The sequence below is a fragment of the Symphalangus syndactylus genome, chromosome 17 (genome assembly GCF_028878055.3).
Source record: "Symphalangus syndactylus isolate Jambi chromosome 17, NHGRI_mSymSyn1-v2.1_pri, whole genome shotgun sequence".
In the NCBI taxonomy this organism is placed as follows: domain Eukaryota; kingdom Metazoa; phylum Chordata; class Mammalia; order Primates; family Hylobatidae; genus Symphalangus; species Symphalangus syndactylus.
This window is the reverse complement of record NC_072439.2, coordinates 6,229,258-6,248,131: the sequence shown is the minus strand read 5'-3', so window position 1 is coordinate 6,248,131 and position 18,874 is coordinate 6,229,258.

Genomic DNA, 18,874 nt, shown 5'->3' with positions numbered 1-18,874 from the left:
TTCAACTAACAGAGTTGAACCTTACTTTTGATTGAGCCGTTCTGAAACACTCTTTCTGTAGAAACTGCAATTGGACATGCTAAGCGCTAAGAGGCCTACATTGGGAAAAAGAATATCTTCAAATAAAAACAACACAGATGCATTCTGTGAAACTTATTTCTGATCTGTAAATTCAGTTAACAGAGATAAAACATATTTTTGATTGAGCAGTTATGAAACACTCTTTTTGTAGAAAATGCAAGTGGAGATTCGGAGCGCTAAGAGGGTAATAGTGGAAAATGGAATGTCTTCAAATATAAACTACACAGAATCATTCGGTGAAACTTCTTTCTGATCTGTGCATTCAGCTAACAGAGTTAAACCATACTTTTGATTGAGCAGATCTGAACACTCTTTCTGTAGAAAATGCAACTGGACATTTGGAGCGCTAAGAGCGTAGTAGTGGAAAAAGGAATATATTCAAATATAAACTACACAGAAGCATTCTGTGAAACTTCTTTCTGATCTGAGCATTCAGCTAACAGAGTTAAACCATACTTTTGATTGAGCAGTTTTGAAACACTCTGTCTGTAGAAAATGCAACTGGACATTCGTAGCGCTAAGTGGGTAATAGTGGAAAAAAGAATATGTTCAAATATAAACTACACAGAAGCATTGTATGAAACTTCTTTCTGTTCTGTGCATTCAACTAACAGAGTTGAACCATACTTTTGATTGAGCCGTTCTGAAACACTCTTTCTGTAGAAACTGCAATTGGACATTCTGAGCGCTAAGAGGCCTATATTGGGAAAAAGAATGTCTACAAATAAAAACTACACAGAAGAATTGTGTGAAACTTCTTTCTGTTCTGTTTGTTCAACTAAAAGAGTTGAACCTTAGTTTTGATTGAGCCATTCTGAAACACTCTTGCTGTAGAAAATGCAAGTGGAGATTCGGAGCGCTAAGAGGGTAATAGTGGAAAAAGGAATGTCTCCAAATATAAACTACACAGAATCATTCTGTGAAACTTCTTTCTGATCTGTGCATTCAGCTAACAGAGTTAAACCATACTTTTGATTGAGCAGATCTGAACACTCTTTCTGTAGAAAATGCAACTGGACATTTGGAGCGCTAAGAGAGTAGTAGTGGAAAAAGGAATATATTCAAATATAAACTACACAGAAGCATTCTGTGAAACTTCTTTCTGATCTGAGCATTCAGCTAACAGAGTTAAACCATACTTTTGATTGAGCAGTTTTGAAACACTCTGTCTGTAGAAAATGCAACGGGACATTCGTAGCGCTAAGTGGGTAATAGTGGAAAAAAGAATATGTTCAAATATAAACTACACAGAAGCATTGTATGAAACTTCTTTCTGTTCTGTGCATTCAACTAACAGAGTTGAACCTTACTTTTGATTGAGCCTTTCAGAAACACTCTTTCTGTAGAAACTGCAATTGGACATTCTGAGCGCTAAGAGGCCTCTATTGGGAAAAATAATATCTTCAAATAAAAACTACACAGAAGCATTGTGTGAAACTTATTTCTGATATGTTCATTAAGCTAACAGAGTTAAACCATACTTTTGATTGCGCAGTTCTGAACACTCTTTCTGTAGAAAATGCAAGTGGACTTTCGGAGCGCTAAGAGGGTAATAGTGGAAAAAGGAATATATACAAATATAAACTACACAGTAGCATTCTGTGAAAATTCTTTCTGTTCTGTGCATTCAACTAACAGAGTTGAACCTTACTTTTGATTGAGCCGTTCTGAAACACTCTTTCTGTAGAAACTGCAATTGGACATGCTAAGGGCCAAGAGGGCTTCATTTGGAAAAAGAATATCTTCAAATAAAAACTACACAGATGCATTCTGTGAAAGTTATTCCTGATTTGTAAATTCAGTTAACAGAGATAAAACATATTTTTGATTGAGCAGTTATGAAACACTCTTTTTTAGAAAATGCAAGTGGAGATTCGGAGCGCTAAGATGGTAATAGTGGAAAAAGGAATGTCTTCAAATATAAACTACACAGAATCATTCGGTGAAACTTCCTTCTGATCTGTGCATTCAGCTAACAGAGTTAAACCATACTTTTGATTGAGTAGATCTGAACACTCTTTCTGTAGAAAATGCAACTGGACATTTGGAGCGCTAAGAGCGTAGTAGTGGAAAAAGAATATATTCAAATATAAACTACACAGAAGCATTCTGTGAAACTTCTTTCTGATCTGAGCATTCAGCTAACAGAGTTAAACCATACATTTGATTGAGCAGTTTTGAAACACTCTGTCTGTAGAAAATGCAACTGGACATTCGTAGCGCTAAGTGGGTAATAGTGGTAAAATAATATGTTCAAATATAAACTACACAGAATCATTGTATGAAACTTCTTTCTGTTCTGTGCATTCAACTAACAGAGTTGAACCTTACTTTTGATTGAGCCGTTCTCAAACACTCTTTCTGTAGAAACTGCAATTGGACATTCTGAGCGCTAAGAGGACTATATTGGGAAAAAGAATGTCTACAAATAAAAACTACACAGAAGAATTGTGTGAAACTTCTTTCTGTTCTGTTTGTTCAACAAAAAGAGTTGAACCTTAGTTTTGATTGAGCCGTTCTGAACACTCTTTCTGTAGAAAATGCAAGTGGAGATTCGGAGCACTAAGAGGGTAATAGTGGAAAAAGGAATGTCTCCAAATATAAACTACACAGAATCATGCTGTGAAACTTCTTTCTGATCTGTGCATTCAGCTAACAGAGTTAAACCATACTTTTGATTGAGCAGACCTGAACACTCTTTCTGTAGAAAATGCAACTGGACATTTGGAGCGCTAAGAGAGTAGTAGTGGAAAAAGGAATATATTCAAATATAAACTACACAGAAGCATTCTGTGAAACTTCTTTCTGATCTGAGCATTCAGCTAACAGAGTTAAACCATACTTTTGATTGAGCAGTTTTGAAACACTCTGTCTGTAGAAAATGCAACGGGACATTCGTAGCGCTAAGTGGGTAATAGTGGAAAAAAGAATATGTTCAAATAGAAACTACACAGAAGCATTGTATGAAACTTCTTTCTGTTCTGTGCATTCAACTAACAGAGTTGAACCTTACTTTTGATTGAGCCGTTCTGAAACACTCTTTCTGTAGAAACTGCAATTGGACATTCTGAGCGCTAAGAGGCCTCTATTGGGAAAAATAATATCTTCAAATAAAAACTACACAGAAGCATTGTGTGAAACTTATTTCTGATATGTTCATTAAGCTAACAGAGTTAAACCATACTTTTGATTGCGCAGTTCTGAACACTCTCTCTGTAGAAAATGCAAGTGGACATTCGGAGCGCTAAGAGGGTAATAGTGGAAAGAGGAATATATTCAAATATAAACTACACAGTAGCATTCTGTGAAAATTCTTTCTGTTCTGTGCATTCAACTAACAGAGTTGAACCTTACTTTTGATTGAGCTGTTCTGAAACACTCTTTCTGTAGAAACTGCAATTGGACATGCTAAGCGCTAAGAGGCCTACATTGGGAAAAAGAATATCTTCAAATAAAAACTTCAGAGACGCATTCTGTGAAACTTATTTCTGATCTGTAAATTCAGTTAACAGAGATAAAACATATTTTTGATTGAGCAGTTATGAAACACTCTTTTTGTAGAAAATGCAAGTGGAGATTCGGAGCGCTAAGATGGTAATAGTGGAAAAAGGAATGTCTTCAAATATAAACTACACAGAATCATTCGGTGAAACTTCCTTCTGATCTGTGCATTCAGCTAACAGAGTTAAACCATACTTTTGATTGAGTAGATCTGAACACTCTTTCTGTAGAAAATGCAACTGGACATTTGGAGCGCTAAGAGCGTAGTAGTGGAAAAAGAATATATTCAAATATAAACTACACAGAAGCATTCTGTGAAACTTCTTTCTGATCTGAGCATTCAGCTAACAGAGTTAAACCATACATTTGATTGAGCAGTTTTGAAACACTCTGTCTGTAGAAAATGCAACTGGACATTCGTAGCGCTAAGTGGGTAATAGTGGTAAAATAATATGTTCAAATATAAACTACACAGAATCATTGTATGAAACTTCTTTCTGTTCTGTGCATTCAACTAACAGAGTTGAACCTTACTTTTGATTGAGCCGTTCTCAAACACTCTTTCTGTAGAAACTGCAATTGGACATTCTGAGCGCTAAGAGGACTATATTGGGAAAAAGAATGTCTACAAATAAAAACTACACAGAAGAATTGTGTGAAACTTCTTTCTGTTCTGTTTGTTCAACAAAAAGAGTTGAACCTTAGTTTTGATTGAGCCGTTCTGAACACTCTTTCTGTAGAAAATGCAAGTGGAGATTCGGAGCACTAAGAGGGTAATAGTGGAAAAAGGAATGTCTCCAAATATAAACTACACAGAATCATGCTGTGAAACTTCTTTCTGATCTGTGCATTCAGCTAACAGAGTTAAACCATACTTTTGATTGAGCAGATCTGAACACTCTTTCTGTAGAAAATGCAACTGGACATTTGGAGCGCTAAGAGAGTAGTAGTGGAAAAAGGAATATATTCAAATATAAACTACACAGAAGCATTCTGTGAAACTTCTTTCTGATCTGAGCATTCAGCTAACAGAGTTAAACCATACTTTTGATTGAGCAGTTTTGAAACACTCTGTCTGTAGAAAATGCAACTGGACATTCGTAGCGCTAAGTGGGTAATAGTGGAAAAAAGAATATGTTCAAATATAAACTACACAGAAGCATTGTATGAAACTACTTTCTGTTCTGTGCATTCAACTAACAGAGTTGAACCTTACTTTTGATTGAGCCGTTCTGAAACACTCTTTCTGTAGAAACTGCAATTGGACATTCTGAGCGCTAAGAGGCCTCTATTGGGAAAAATAATATCTTCAAATAAAAACTACACAGAAGCATTGTGTGAAACTTATTTCGGATATGTTCATTAAGCTAACAGAGTTAAACCATACTTTTGATTGCGCAGTTCTGAACACTCTCTCTGTAGAAAATGCAAGTGGACATTCGGAGCGCTAAGAGGGTAATAGTGGAAAGAGGAATATATTCAAATATAAACTACACAGTAGCATTCTGTGAAAATTCTTTCTGTTCTGTGCATTCAACTAACAGAGTTGAACCTTACTTTTGATTGAGCCGTTCTCAAACACTCTTTCTGTAGAAACTGCAATTGGACATTCTGAGCGCTAAGAGGACTATATTGGGAAAAAGAATGTCTACAAATAAAAACTACACAGAAGAATTGTGTGAAACTTCTTTCTGTTCTGTTTGTTCAACAAAAAGAGTTGAACCTTAGTTTTGATTGAGCCGTTCTGAACACTCTTTCTGTAGAAAATGCAAGTGGAGATTCGGAGCACTAAGAGGGTAATAGTGGAAAAAGGAATGTCTCCAAATATAAACTACACAGAATCATGCTGTGAAACTTCTTTCTGATCTGTGCATTCAGCTAACAGAGTTAAACCATACTTTTGATTGAGCAGATCTGAACACTCTTTCTGTAGAAAATGCAACTGGACATTTGGAGCGCTAAGAGAGTAGTAGTGGAAAAAGGAATATATTCAAATATAAACTACACAGAAGCATTCTGTGAAACTTCTTTCTGATCTGAGCATTCAGCTAACAGAGTTAAACCATACTTTTGATTGAGCAGTTTTGAAACACTCTGTCTGTAGAAAATGCAACGGGACATTCGTAGCGCTAAGTGGGTAATAGTGGAAAAAAGAATATGTTCAAATAGAAACTACACAGAAGCATTGTATGAAACTTCTTTCTGTTCTGTGCATTCAACTAACAGAGTTGAACCTTACTTTTGATTGAGCCGTTCTGAAACACTCTTTCTGTAGAAACTGCAATTGGACATGCTAAGGGCTAAGAGGGCTACATTGGGAAAAAGAATATCTTCAAATAAAAACTACACAGATGCATTCTGTTAAACTTATTTCTGATATGTAAATTCAGTTAACAGAGATAAAACATATTTTTGATTGAGCAGTTATGAAACACTCTTTTTTAGAAAATGCAAGTGGAGATTCTGAGCGCTAAGAGGGTACTAGTGGAAAAAGGAATGTCTTCAAATATAAACTACACAGAATCATTCGGTGAAACTTCTTTCTGATCTGTGCATTCAGCTAACAGAGTTAAACCATACTTTTGATTGAGCAGATCTGAACACTCTTTCTGTAGAAAATGCAACTGGACATTTGGAGCGCTAAGAGAGTAGTAGTGGAAAAAGGAATATATTCAAATATAAACTACACAGAAGCATTCTGTGAAACTTCTTTCTGATCTGAGCATTCAGCTAACAGAGTTAAACCATACTTTTGATTGAGCAGTTTTGAAACACTCTGTCTGTAGAAAATGCAACTGGACATTCGTAGCGCTAAGTGGGTAATAGTGGAAAAAAGAATATGTTCAAATATAAACTACACAGAAGCATTGTATGAAACTTCTTTCTGTTCTGTGCATTCAACTAACAGAGTTGAACCTTACTTTTGATTGAGCCTTTCTGAAACACTCTTTCTGTAGAAACTGCAATTGGACATTCTGAGCGCTAAGAGGCCTCTATTGGGAAAAATAATATCTTCAAATAAAAACTACACAGAAGCATTGTGTGAAACTTATTTCTGATATGTTCATTAAGCTAACAGAGTTAAACCATACTTTTGATTGCGCAGTTCTGAACACTCTTTCTGTAGAAAATTCAAGTGGACATTCGGAGCGCTAAGATGGTAATAGTGGAAAAAGGAATATATTCAAATATAAACTACACAGTAGCATTCTGTGAAAATTCTTTCTGTTCTGTGCATTCAACTAACAGAGTTGAACCTTACTTTTGATTGAGCCGTTCTGAAACACTCTTTCTGTAGAAACTGCAATTGGACATGCTAAGCGCTAAGAGGCCTACATTGGGAAAAAGAATATCTTCAAATAAAAACTACACAGATGCATTCTGTGAAAGTTATTCCTGATCTGTAAATTAAGTTAACAGAGATAAAACATATTTTTGATTGAGCAGTTATGAAACACTCTTTTTTAGAAAATGCAAGTGGAGATTCGGAGCGCTAAGAAGGTACTAGTGGAAAAAGGAATGTCTTCAAATATAAACTACACAGAATCATTCGGTGAAACTTCTTTCTGATCTGTGCATTCAGCTAACAGAGTTAAACCATACTTTTGATTGAGCAGATCTGAACACTCTTTCTGTAGAAAATGCAACTGGACATTTGGAGCGCTAAGAGCGTAGTAGTGGAAAAAGGAATATATTCAAATATAAACTACACAGAAGCATTCTGTGAAACTTCTTTCTGATCTGAGCATTCAGCTAACAGAGTTAAACCATATTTTGATTGAGCAGTTATGAAACACTCTGTCGGTAGAAAATGCAACTGGACATTCGTAGCGCTAAGTGGGTAATAGTGGAAAAAAGAATATGTTCAAATATAAACTACACAGAAGCATTGTATGAAACTACTTTCTGTTCTGTGCATTCAACTATCAGAGTTGAACCTTACTTTTGATTGAGCCGTTCTGAAACACTCTTTCTGTAGAAACTGCAATTGGACATTCTGAGCGCTAAGAGGCCTATATTGGGAAAAAGAATGTCTACAAATAAAAACTACACAGAAGAATTGTGTGAAACTTCTTTCTGTTCTGTTTGTTCAACTAAAAGAGTTGAACCTTAGTTTTGATTGAGCGGTTCTGAAACACTCTTTCTGTAGAAAATGCAAGTGGAGATTCGGAGCGCTAAGAGGGTAATAGTGGAAAAAGGAATGTCTCCAAATATAAACTACACACAATCATTCTGTGAAACTTCTTTCTGATCTGTGCATTCAGCTAACAGAGTTAAACCATACTTTTGATTGAGCAGATCTGAACACTCTTTCTGTAGAAAATGCAACTGGACATATGGAGCGCTAAGAGAGTAGTAGTGGAAAAAGGAATATATTCAAATATAAACTACACAGAAGCATTCTGTGAAACTTCTTTCTGATCTGAGCATTCAGCTAACAGAGTTAAACCATACTTTTGATTGAGCATTTTTGAAACACTCTGTCTGTAGAAAATGCAACGGGACATTCGTAGCGCTAAGTGGGTAATAGTGGAAAAAAGAATATGTTCAAATATAAACTACACAGAAGCATTGTATGAAACTTCTTTCTGTTCTGTGCATTCAACTAACAGAGTTGAACCTTACTTTTGATTGAGCCTTTCTGAAACACTCTTTCTGTAGAAACTGCAATTGGACATTCTGAGCGCTAAGAGGCCTCTATTGGGAAAAATAATATATTCAAATAATAACTACACAGAAGCATTGTGTGAAACTTATTTCTGATATGTTCATTAAGCTAACAGAGTTAAACCATATTTTTCATTGCGCAGTTCTGAACACTCTTTCTGTAGAAAATGCAAGTGGACATTCGGAGCGCTAAGAGGGTAATAGTGGAAAGAGGAATATATTCAAATATAAACTACACAGTAGCATTCTGTGAAAATTCTTTCTGTTCTGTGCATTCAACTAACAGAGTTGAACCTTACTTTTGATTGAGCCGTTCTGAAACACTCTTTCTGTAGAAACTGCAATTGGACATGCTAAGTGCTAAGAGGCCTACATTGGGAAAAAGAATATCTTCAAATAAAAACTTCAGAGACGCATTCTGTGAAACTTATTTCTGATCTGTAAATTCAGTTAACAGAGATAAAACATATTTTTGATGGAGCAGTTATGAAACACTCTTTTTGTAGAAAATGCAAGTGGAGATTCGGAGCGCTAAGAGGGTAATAGTGGAAAAAGGAATGTCTTCAAATATAAACTACACAGAATAATTCGGTGAAACTTCCTTCTGATCTGTGCATTCAGCTAACAGAGTTAAACCATACTTTTGATTGAGTAGATCTGAACACTCTTTCTGTAGAAAATGCAACTGGACATTTGGAGCGCTAAGAGCGTAGTAGTGGAAAAAGAATATATTCAAATATAAACTACACAGAAGCATTCTGTGAAACTTCTTTCTGATCTGAGCATTCAGCTAACAGAGTTAAACCATACATTTGATTGAGCAGTTTTGAAACACTCTGTCTGTAGAAAATGCAACTGGACATTCGTAGCGCTAAGTGGGTAATAGTGGTAAAATAATATGTTCAAATATAAACTACACAGAATCATTGTATGAAACTTCTTTCTGTTCTGTGCATTCAACTAACAGAGTTGAACCTTACTTTTGATTGAGCCGTTCTGAAACACTCTTTCTTTAGAAACTGCAATTGGACATTCTGAGCGCTAAGAGGCCTATATTGGGAAAAAGATGTCTACAAATAAAAACTACACAGAAGAATTGTGTGAAACTTCTTTCTGTTCTGTTTGTTCAACTAAAAGAGTTGAACCTTAGTTTTGATTGAGCCGTTCTGAAACACTCTTTCTGTAGAAAATGCAATGGAGATTCGGAGCACTAAGAGGGTAATAGTGGAAAAAGGAATGTCTCCAAATATAAACTACACAGAATCATTCTGTGAAACTTCTTTCTGATCTGTGCATTCAGCTAACAGAGTTAAACCATACTTTTGATTGAGCAGATCTGAACACTCTTTCCGTAGAAAATGCAACTGGACATTTGGAGCGCTAAGAGAGTAGTAGTGGAAAAAGGAATATATTCAAATATAAACTACACAGAAGCATTCTGTGAAACTTCTTTCTGATCTGAGCATTCAGCTAACAGAGTTAAACCATACTTTTGATTGAGCAGTTTTGAAACACTCTGTCTGTAGAAAATGCAACTGGACATTCGTAGCGCTAAGTGGGTAATAGTGGAAAAAAGAATATGTTCAAATATAAACTACACAGAAGCATTGTATGAAACTTCTTTCTGTTCTGTGCATTTAACTAACAGAGTTGAACCTTACTTTTGATTGAGCCTTTCTGAAACACTCTTTCTGTAGAAACTGCAATTTGACATTCTGAGCGCTAAGAGGCCTCTATTGGGAAAAATAATATCTTCAAATAAAAACTACACAGAAGCATTGTGTGAAACTTATTTCTGATATGTTCATTAAGCTAACAGAGTTAAACCATATTTTGATTGCGCAGTTCTGAACACTCTTTCTGTAGATAATGCAAGTGGACATTCGGAGCGCTAAGAGGGTAATAGTGGAAAAAGGAATATATTCAAATATAAACTACACAGTAGCATTCTGTGAAAATACTTTCTGTTCTGTGCATTCAACTAACAGAGTTGAACCTTACTTTTGATTGAGCCATTCTGAAACACTCTTTCTGTCGAAACTGCAATTGGACATGCTAAGCGCTAAGAGGCCTACATTGGGAAAAAGAATATCTTCAAATAAAAACTACACAGATGCATTCTGTGAAACTTATTTCTGATCTGTAAATTCAGTTAACAGAGATAAAACATATTTTTGATTGAGCAGTTATGAAACACTCTTTTTGTAGAAAATGCAAGTGGAGATTCGGAGCGCTAAGAGGGTACTAGTGGAAAAAGGAATGTCTTCAAATATAAACTACACAGAATCATTCGGTGAAACTTCTTTCTGATCTGTGCATTCAGCTGACAGAGTTAAACCATACTTTTGATTGAGCAGATCTGAACACTCTTTCTGTAGAAAATGCAACTGGACATTTGGAGCGCTAAGAGCGTAGTAGTGGAAAAAGGAATATATTCAAATATAAACTACACAGAAGCATTCTGTGAAACTTATTTCTGATCTGAGCATTCAGCTAACAGAGTTAAACCATACTTTTGATTGAGCAGTTTTGAAACACTCTGTCTGTAGAAAATGCAACTGGACATTCTTAGCGCTAAGTGGGTAATAGTGGAAAAATGAATATGTTCAAATATAAACTACACAGAAGCATTGTATGAAACTTCTTTCTGTTCTGTGCATTCAACTAACAGAGTTGAACCTTACTTTTGATTGAGCCGTTCTGAAACACTCTTTCTGAAGAAACTGCAATTGGACATTCTGAGCGCTAAGAGGCCTACATTGGGAAAAAGAATGTCTACAAAGAAAAACTACACAGAAGAATTGTGTGAAACTTCTTTCTGTTCTGTTTGTTCAACTAAAAGAGTTGAACCTTAGTTTTGATTGAGCCGTTCTGAAACACTCTTTCTGTAGAAAATGCAAGTGTAGATTCGGAGCGCTAAGAGGGTAATAGTGGAAAAAGGAATGTCTCCAAATATAAACTACACAGAATCATTCTGTGAAACTTATTTCTGATCTGTGCATTCAGCTAACAGAGTTAAACCATACTTTTGATTGAGCAGATCTGAACACTCTTTCTGTAGAAAATGCAACTGGACATTTGGAGCGCTAAGAGAGTAGTAGTGGAAAAAGGAATATATTCAAATATAAACTACACAGAAGCATTCTGTGAAACTTCTTTCTGACCTGAGCATTCAGCTAACAGAGTTAAACCATACTTTTGATTGAGCAGTTTTGAAACACTCTCTCTGTAGAAAATGCAACTGGACATTCGTAGCGCTAAGTGGGTAATAGTGGAAAAAAGAATATGTTCAAATAGAAACTACACAGAAGCATTGTATGAAACTTCTTTCTGTTCTGTGCATTCAACTAACAGATTTGAACCTTACTTTTGATTGAGCCGTTCTGAAACACTCTTTCTGTAGAAACTGCAATTGGACATTCTGAGCGCTAAGAGGCCTCTATTGGGAAAAATAATATCTTCAAATAAAAACTACACAGAAGCATTGTGTGAAACTTATTTCTGATATGTTTATTAGGCTAACAGAGTTAAACCATACTTTTGATTGCGCAGTTCTGAACACTCTTTCTGTAGAAAATGCAAGTGGACATTCGGAGCGCTAAGAGGGTAATAGTGGAAAAAGGAACATATTCAAATATAAACTACACAGTAGCATTCTGTGAAAATTCTTCCTCTTCTGTGCATTCAACTAACAGAGTTGAACCTTACTTTTGATTGAGCCGTTCTGAAACACTCTTTCTGTCGAAACTGCAATTGGACATGCTAAGCGCTAAGAAGCCTACTTTGGGAAAATAATATCTTCAAATAAAAACTACACAGATGCATTCTGTGAAACTTATTTCTGATCTGTAAATTCAGTTAACAGAGATAAAACATATTTTTGATTGGGCAGTTATGAAACACTCTTTTTGTAGAAAATGCAAGTGAAGATTCGGAGCGCTAAGAGAGTAATAGTGGAAATAGGAATGTCTTCAAATATAAACTACACAGAATCATTCGGTGAAACTTCTTTCTGATCTGTGCATTCAGCTAACAGAGTTAAACCATACTTTTGATTGAGCAGATCTGAACACTCTTTCTGTAGAAAATGCAACTGGAGATTTGGAGCGCTAAGAGCGTAGTAGTGGAAAAAGGAATATATTCAAATATAAAATACACAGAAGCATTCTGTGAAACTTCTTTCTGATCTGAGCATTCAGCTAACAGAGTTAAACCATACTTTTGATTGAGCAGTTTTGAAACACTCTGTCTGTAGAAAATGCAACTGGACATTCGTAGCGCTAAGTGGGTAATAGTGGAAAAAAGAATATGTTCAAATATAAACTACACAGAAGCATTGCATGAAACTTCTTTCTGTTCTGTGCATTCAACTAACAGAGTTGAACCTTACTTTTGATTGAGCCGTTCTGAAACACTCTTTCTGTAGAAACTGCAATTGGACATTCTGAGCGCTAGGAGGCCTATATTGGGAAAAAGAATGTCTACAAATAAAAACTACACAGAAGAATTGTGTGAAACTTCTTTCTGTTCTGTTTGTTCAACTAAAAGAGTTGAACCTTAGTTTTGATTGAGCCGTTCTCAAACACTCTTTCTGTAGAAAATGCAATGGAGATTCGGAGCGCTAAGAGGGTAATAGTGGAAAAAGGAATGTCTCCAAATATAAACTACACAGAATCATTCTGTGAAACTTCTTTCTGATCTGTGCATTGAGCTAACAGAGTTAAACCATACTTTTGATTGAGCAGATCTGAACACTCTTTCTGTAGAAAATGCAACTGGACATTTGGAGCGCTAAGAGAGTAGTAGTGGAAAAAGGAATATATTCAAATATAAACTACACAGAAGCATTCTGTGAAACTTCTTTCTGATCTGAGCATTCAGCTAACAGAGTTAAACCATACTTTTGATTGAGCAGTTTTGAAACACTCTGTCTGTAGAAAATGCAACTGGACATTCGTAGCGCTAAGTGGGTAATAGTGGAAAAAAGAATATGTTCAAATATAAACTACACAGAAGCATTGTATGAAACTTCTTTCTGTTCTGTGCATTCAACTAACAGAGTTGAACCTTACGTTTGATTGAGCCTTTCTGAAACACTCTTTCTGTAGGAACTGCAATTGGACATTCTGTGCGTTAAGAGGCCTCTATTGGGAAAATTAATATCTTCAAATAAAAACTACACAGAAGCATTGTGTGAAACTTATTTCTGATATGTTCATTAAGCTAACAGAGTTAAACCATACTTTTGATTGCGCAGTTCTGAACACTCTTTCTGTAGAATATGCAAGTGGACATTCGGAGCGCTAAGAGGGTAATAGTGGAAAAAGGAATATATTCAAATATAAACTACACAGTAGCATTCTGTGAAAATTCTTTCTGTTCTGTGCATTCAACTAACAGAGTTGAACCTTACTTTTGATTGAGCCGTTCTGAAACACTCTTTCTGTAGAAACTGCAATTGGACATGCTAAGCGCTAAGAGGCCTACATTGGGAAAAAGAATATCTTCAAATAAAAACTACACAGATGCATTCTGTGAAACTTATTTCTGATCTGTAAATTCAGTTAACAGAGATAAAATATATTTTTGATTGAGCAGTAATGAAACACTCTTTTTGTAGAAAATGCAAGTGGAGATTCGGAGCGCTAAGAGGGTACTAGTGGAAAAAGGAATGTCTTCAAATATAAACTACACAGAATCATTCGGTGAAACTTCCTTCTGATCTGTGCATTCAGCTAACAGAGTTAAACCATACTTTTGATTGAGTAGATCTGAACACTCTTTCTGTAGAAAATGCAACTGGACATTTGGAGCTCTAAGAGCGTAGTAGTGTAAAAAGGAATATATTCAAATATAAACTACACAGAAGCATTCTGTGAAACTTCTTTCTGATCTGAGCATTCAGCTAACAGAGTTAAACCATACTTTTGATTGAGCAGTTTTGAAACACTCTGTCTGTAGATAATGCAACTGGACATTCGTAGCGCTAAGTGGGTAATAGTGGAAAAAAGAATATGTTCAAATATAAACTACACAGAAGCATTGTATGAAACTTCTTTCTGTTCTGTGCATTCAACTAACAGCGTTGAACCTTACTTTTGATTGAGCCGTTCTCAAACACTCTTTCTGTAGAAACTGCAATTGGACATTCTGAGCGCTAAGAGGCCTATATTGGGAAAAAGAATGTCTACAAATAAAAACTACACAGAACAATTGTGTGAAACTTCTTTCTGTTCTGTTTGTTCAACTAAAAGAGTTGAACCTTAGTTTTGATTGAGCCGTTCTGAAACACTCTTTCTGTAGAAAATGCAAGTGGAGATTCGGAGCGCTAAGGGGGTAATAGTGGAAAAAGGAATGTCTCCAAATATAAACTACACAGAATCATTCTGTGAAACTTCTTTCTGATCTGTGCATTCAGCTAACAGAGTTAAACCATACTTTTGATTGAGCAGATCTGAACACTCTTTCTGTAGAAAATGCAACTGGACATTTGGAGCGCTAAGAGCGTAGTAGTGGAAAAAGGAATATATTCAAATATAAACTACACAGAAGCATTCTGTGAAACTTCTTTCTGATCTGAGCATTCAGCTAACAGAGTTAAACCATACTTTTGATTGAGCAGTTTTGAAACACTCTGTCTGTAGAAAATGCTACTGGACATTCGTAGCGCTAAGTGGGTAATAGTGGAAAAAAGAATATGTTCAAATATAAACTACACAGAAGCATTGTATGAGACTTCTTTCTGTTCTGTGCATTCAACTAACAGAGTTGAACCTTACTTTTGATTGAGCCTTTCTGAAACACTCTTTCTGTATAAACTGCAATTGGACATTCTGAGCGCTAAGAGGCCTCTATTGGGAAAAATAATATCTTCAAATAAAAAATACACAGAAGCATTGTGTGAAACTTATTTCTGATATGTTCATTAGGCTAACAGAGTTAAACCATACTTTTGATTGCGCAGTTCTGAACACTCTTTCTGTAGAAAATGCCAGTGGACATTCGGAGCGCTAAGAGGGTAATAGTGGAAAAAGGAATATATTCAAATATAAACTACACAGTAGCATTATGTGAAAATTCTTTCTGTTCTGTGCATTCAACTAACAGAGTTGAACCTTACTTTTGATTGAGCCGTTCTGAAACACTCTTTCTGTAGAAACTGCAATTGGACATTCTGAGCGCTAGGAGGCCTATATTGGGAAAAAGAATGTCTACAAATAAAAACTACACAGAAGAATTGTGTGAAACTTCTTTCTGTTCTGTTTGTTCAACTAAAAGAGTTGAACCTTAGTTTTGATTGAGCCGTTCTGAAACACTCTTTCTGTAGAAAATGCAATGGAGATTCGGAGCGCTAAGAGGGTAATAGTGGAAAAAGGAATGTCTCCAAATATAAACTACACAGAATCATTCTGTGAAACTTCTTTCTGATCTGTGCATTCAGCTAACAGAGTTAAACCATACTTTTGATTGAGCAGATCTGAACACTCTTTCTGTAGAAAATGCAACTGGACATTTTGAGCGCTAAGAGAGTAGTAGTGGAAAAAGGAATATATTCAAATATAAACTACACGGAAGCATTCTGTGAAACATCTTTCTGATCTGAGCATTCAGCTAACAGAGTTAAACCATACTTTTGATTGAGCAGTTTTGAAACACTCTGTCTGTAGAAAATGCAACTGGACATTCGTAGCGCTAAGTGGGTAATAGTGGAAAAAAGAATATGTTCAAATATAAACTACACAGAAGCATTGTATGAAACATCTTTCTGTTCTGTGCATTCAACTAACAGAGTTGAACCTTACTTTTGATTGAGCCTTTCTGAAACACTCTTTCTGTAGAAACTGCAATTGGACATTCTGAGCGCTAAGAGGCCTCTATTGGGAAAAATAATATCTTCAAATAAAAACTACACAGAAGCATTGTGTGAAACTTATTTCTGATATGTTCATTAAGCTAACAGAGTTAAAACATACTTTTGATTGCGCAGTTCTGAACACTCTTTCTGTAGAAAATGCAAGTGGACATTCGGAGCGCTAAGAGGGTAATAGTGGAAAAAGGAATATATTCAAATATAAACTACACAGTACCATTCTGTGAAAATTCTTTCTGTTCTGTGCATTCAACTAACAGAGTTGAACCTTACTTTTGATTGAGCCGTTCTGAAACACTCTTTCTGTAGAAACTGCAATTGGACATGCTAAGCGCTAAGAGGCCTACATTGGGAAAAAGAATATCTTCAAATAAAAACTACACAGATGCATTCTGTGAAACTTATTTCTGATCTGTAAATTCAGTTAGCAGAGATAAAACATATTTTTGATTGAGCAGTTATGAAACACTCTTTTTGTAGAAAATGCAAGTGGAGATTCGGAGCGCTAAGAGGGTACTAGTGGAAAAAGGAATGTCTTCAAATATAAACTACACAGAATCATTCGGTGAAACTTCCTTCTGATCTGTGCATTCAGCTAACAGAGTTAAACCATACTTTTGATTGAGCAGATCTGAACACTCTTTCTGTAGAAAATGCAACTGGAGATTTGGAGCGCTAAGAGCGTAGTAGTGGAAAAAGGAATATATTCAAATATAAACTACACAGAAGCATTCTGTGAAACTTCTTTCTGATCTGGGCATTCAGCTAACAGAGTTAAACCATACTTTTGATTGAGCAGTTTTGAAACACTCTGTCTGTAGAAAATGCAACTGGACATTCGTAGCGCTAAGTGGGTAATAGTGGAAAAAAGAATATGTTCAAATATAAACTACACAGAAGCATTGTATGAAACTTCTTTCTGTTCTGTGCATTCAACTAACAGAGTTGAACCTTACTTTTGATTGAGCCGTTCTGAAACACTCTTTCTGTAGAAACTGCAATTGGACATTCTGAGCGCTAGGAGGCCTATATTGGGAAAAAGAATGTCTACAAATAAAAACTACACAGAAGAATTGTGTGAAACTTCTTTCTGTTCTGTTTGTTCAACTAAAAGAGTTGAACCTTAGTTTTGATTGAGCCGTTCTGAAACACTCTTTCTGTAGAAAATGCAAATGGAGATTCGGAGCGCTAAGAGGGTAATAGTGGAAAAAGGAATGTCTCCAAATATAAACTACACAGAATCATTCTGTGAAACTTCTTTCTGATCTGTGCATTCAGCTAACAGAGTTAAACCATACTTTTGATTGAGCAGATCTGAACACTCTTTCTGTAGAAAATGCAACTGGACATTTGGAGCGCTAAGAGCGTAGTAGTGGAAAAAGGAATATATTCAAATATAAACTACACAGAAGCATTCTGTGAAACTTCTTTCTGATCTGAGCATTCAGCTAACAGAGTTAAACCATACTTTTGATTGAGCAGTTTTGAAACACTCTGTCTGTAGAAAATGCTACTGGACATTCGTAGCGCTAAGTGGGTAATAGTGGAAAAAAGAATATGTTCAAATATAAACTACACAGAAGCATTGTATGAAACTTCTTTCTGTTCTGTGCATTCAACTAACAGAGTTGAACCTTACTTTTGATTGAGCCTTTCTGAAACACTCTTTCTGTAGAAACTGCAATTGGACATTCTGAGCGCTAAGAGGCCTCTATTGGGAAAAATAATATCTTCAAATAAAAAGTACACAGAAGCATTGTGTGAAACTTATTTCTGATATGTTCATTAGGCTAACAGAGTTAAACCATACTTTTGATTGCGCAGTTCTGAACACTCTTTCTGTAGAAAATGCAAGTGGACATTCGGAGCGCTAAGAGGGTAATAGTGGAAAAAGGAATATATTCAAATATAAACTACACAGTAGCATTCTGTGAAAATTCTTTCTGTTCTGTGCATTCAACTAACAGAGTTGAACCTTACTTTTGATTGAGCCGTTCTGAAACACTCTTTCTGTAGAAACTGCAATTGGACATTCTGAGCGCTAGGAGGCCTATATTGGGAAAAAGAATGTCTACAAATAAAAACTACACAGAAGAATTGTGTGAAACATCTTTCTGTTCTGTTTGTTCAACTAAAAGAGTTGAACCTTAGTTTTGATTGAGCCGTTCTGAAACACTCTTTCTGTAGAAAATGCAATGGAGATTCGGAGCGCTAAGAGGGTAATAGTGGAAAAAGGAATGTCTCCAAATATAAACTACACAGAATCATTCTGTGAAACTTCTTTCTGATCTGTGCATTCAGCTAACAGAGTTAAACCATACTTTTGATTGAGCAGATCTGAACACTCTTTCTGTAGAAAATGCAACTGGACATTTGGAGCGCTAAGAGAGTAGTAGTGGAAAAAGGAATATATTCAAATATAAACTACACAGAAGCATTCTGTGAAACATCTTTCTGATCTGAGCATTCAGCTAACAGAGTTAAACCATACTTTTGATTGAGCAGTTTTGAAACACTCTGTCTGTAGAAAATGCAACTGGACATTCGTAGCGCTAAGTGGGTAATAGTGGAAAAAAGAATATGTTCAAATATAAACTACACAGAAGCATTGTATGAAACTTCTTTCTGTTCTGTGCATTCAACTAACAGAGTTGAACCTTACTTTTGATTGAGCCTTTCTGAAACACTCTTTCTGTAGAAACTGCAATTGGACATTCTGAGCGCTAAGAGGCCTCTATTGGGAAAAATAATATC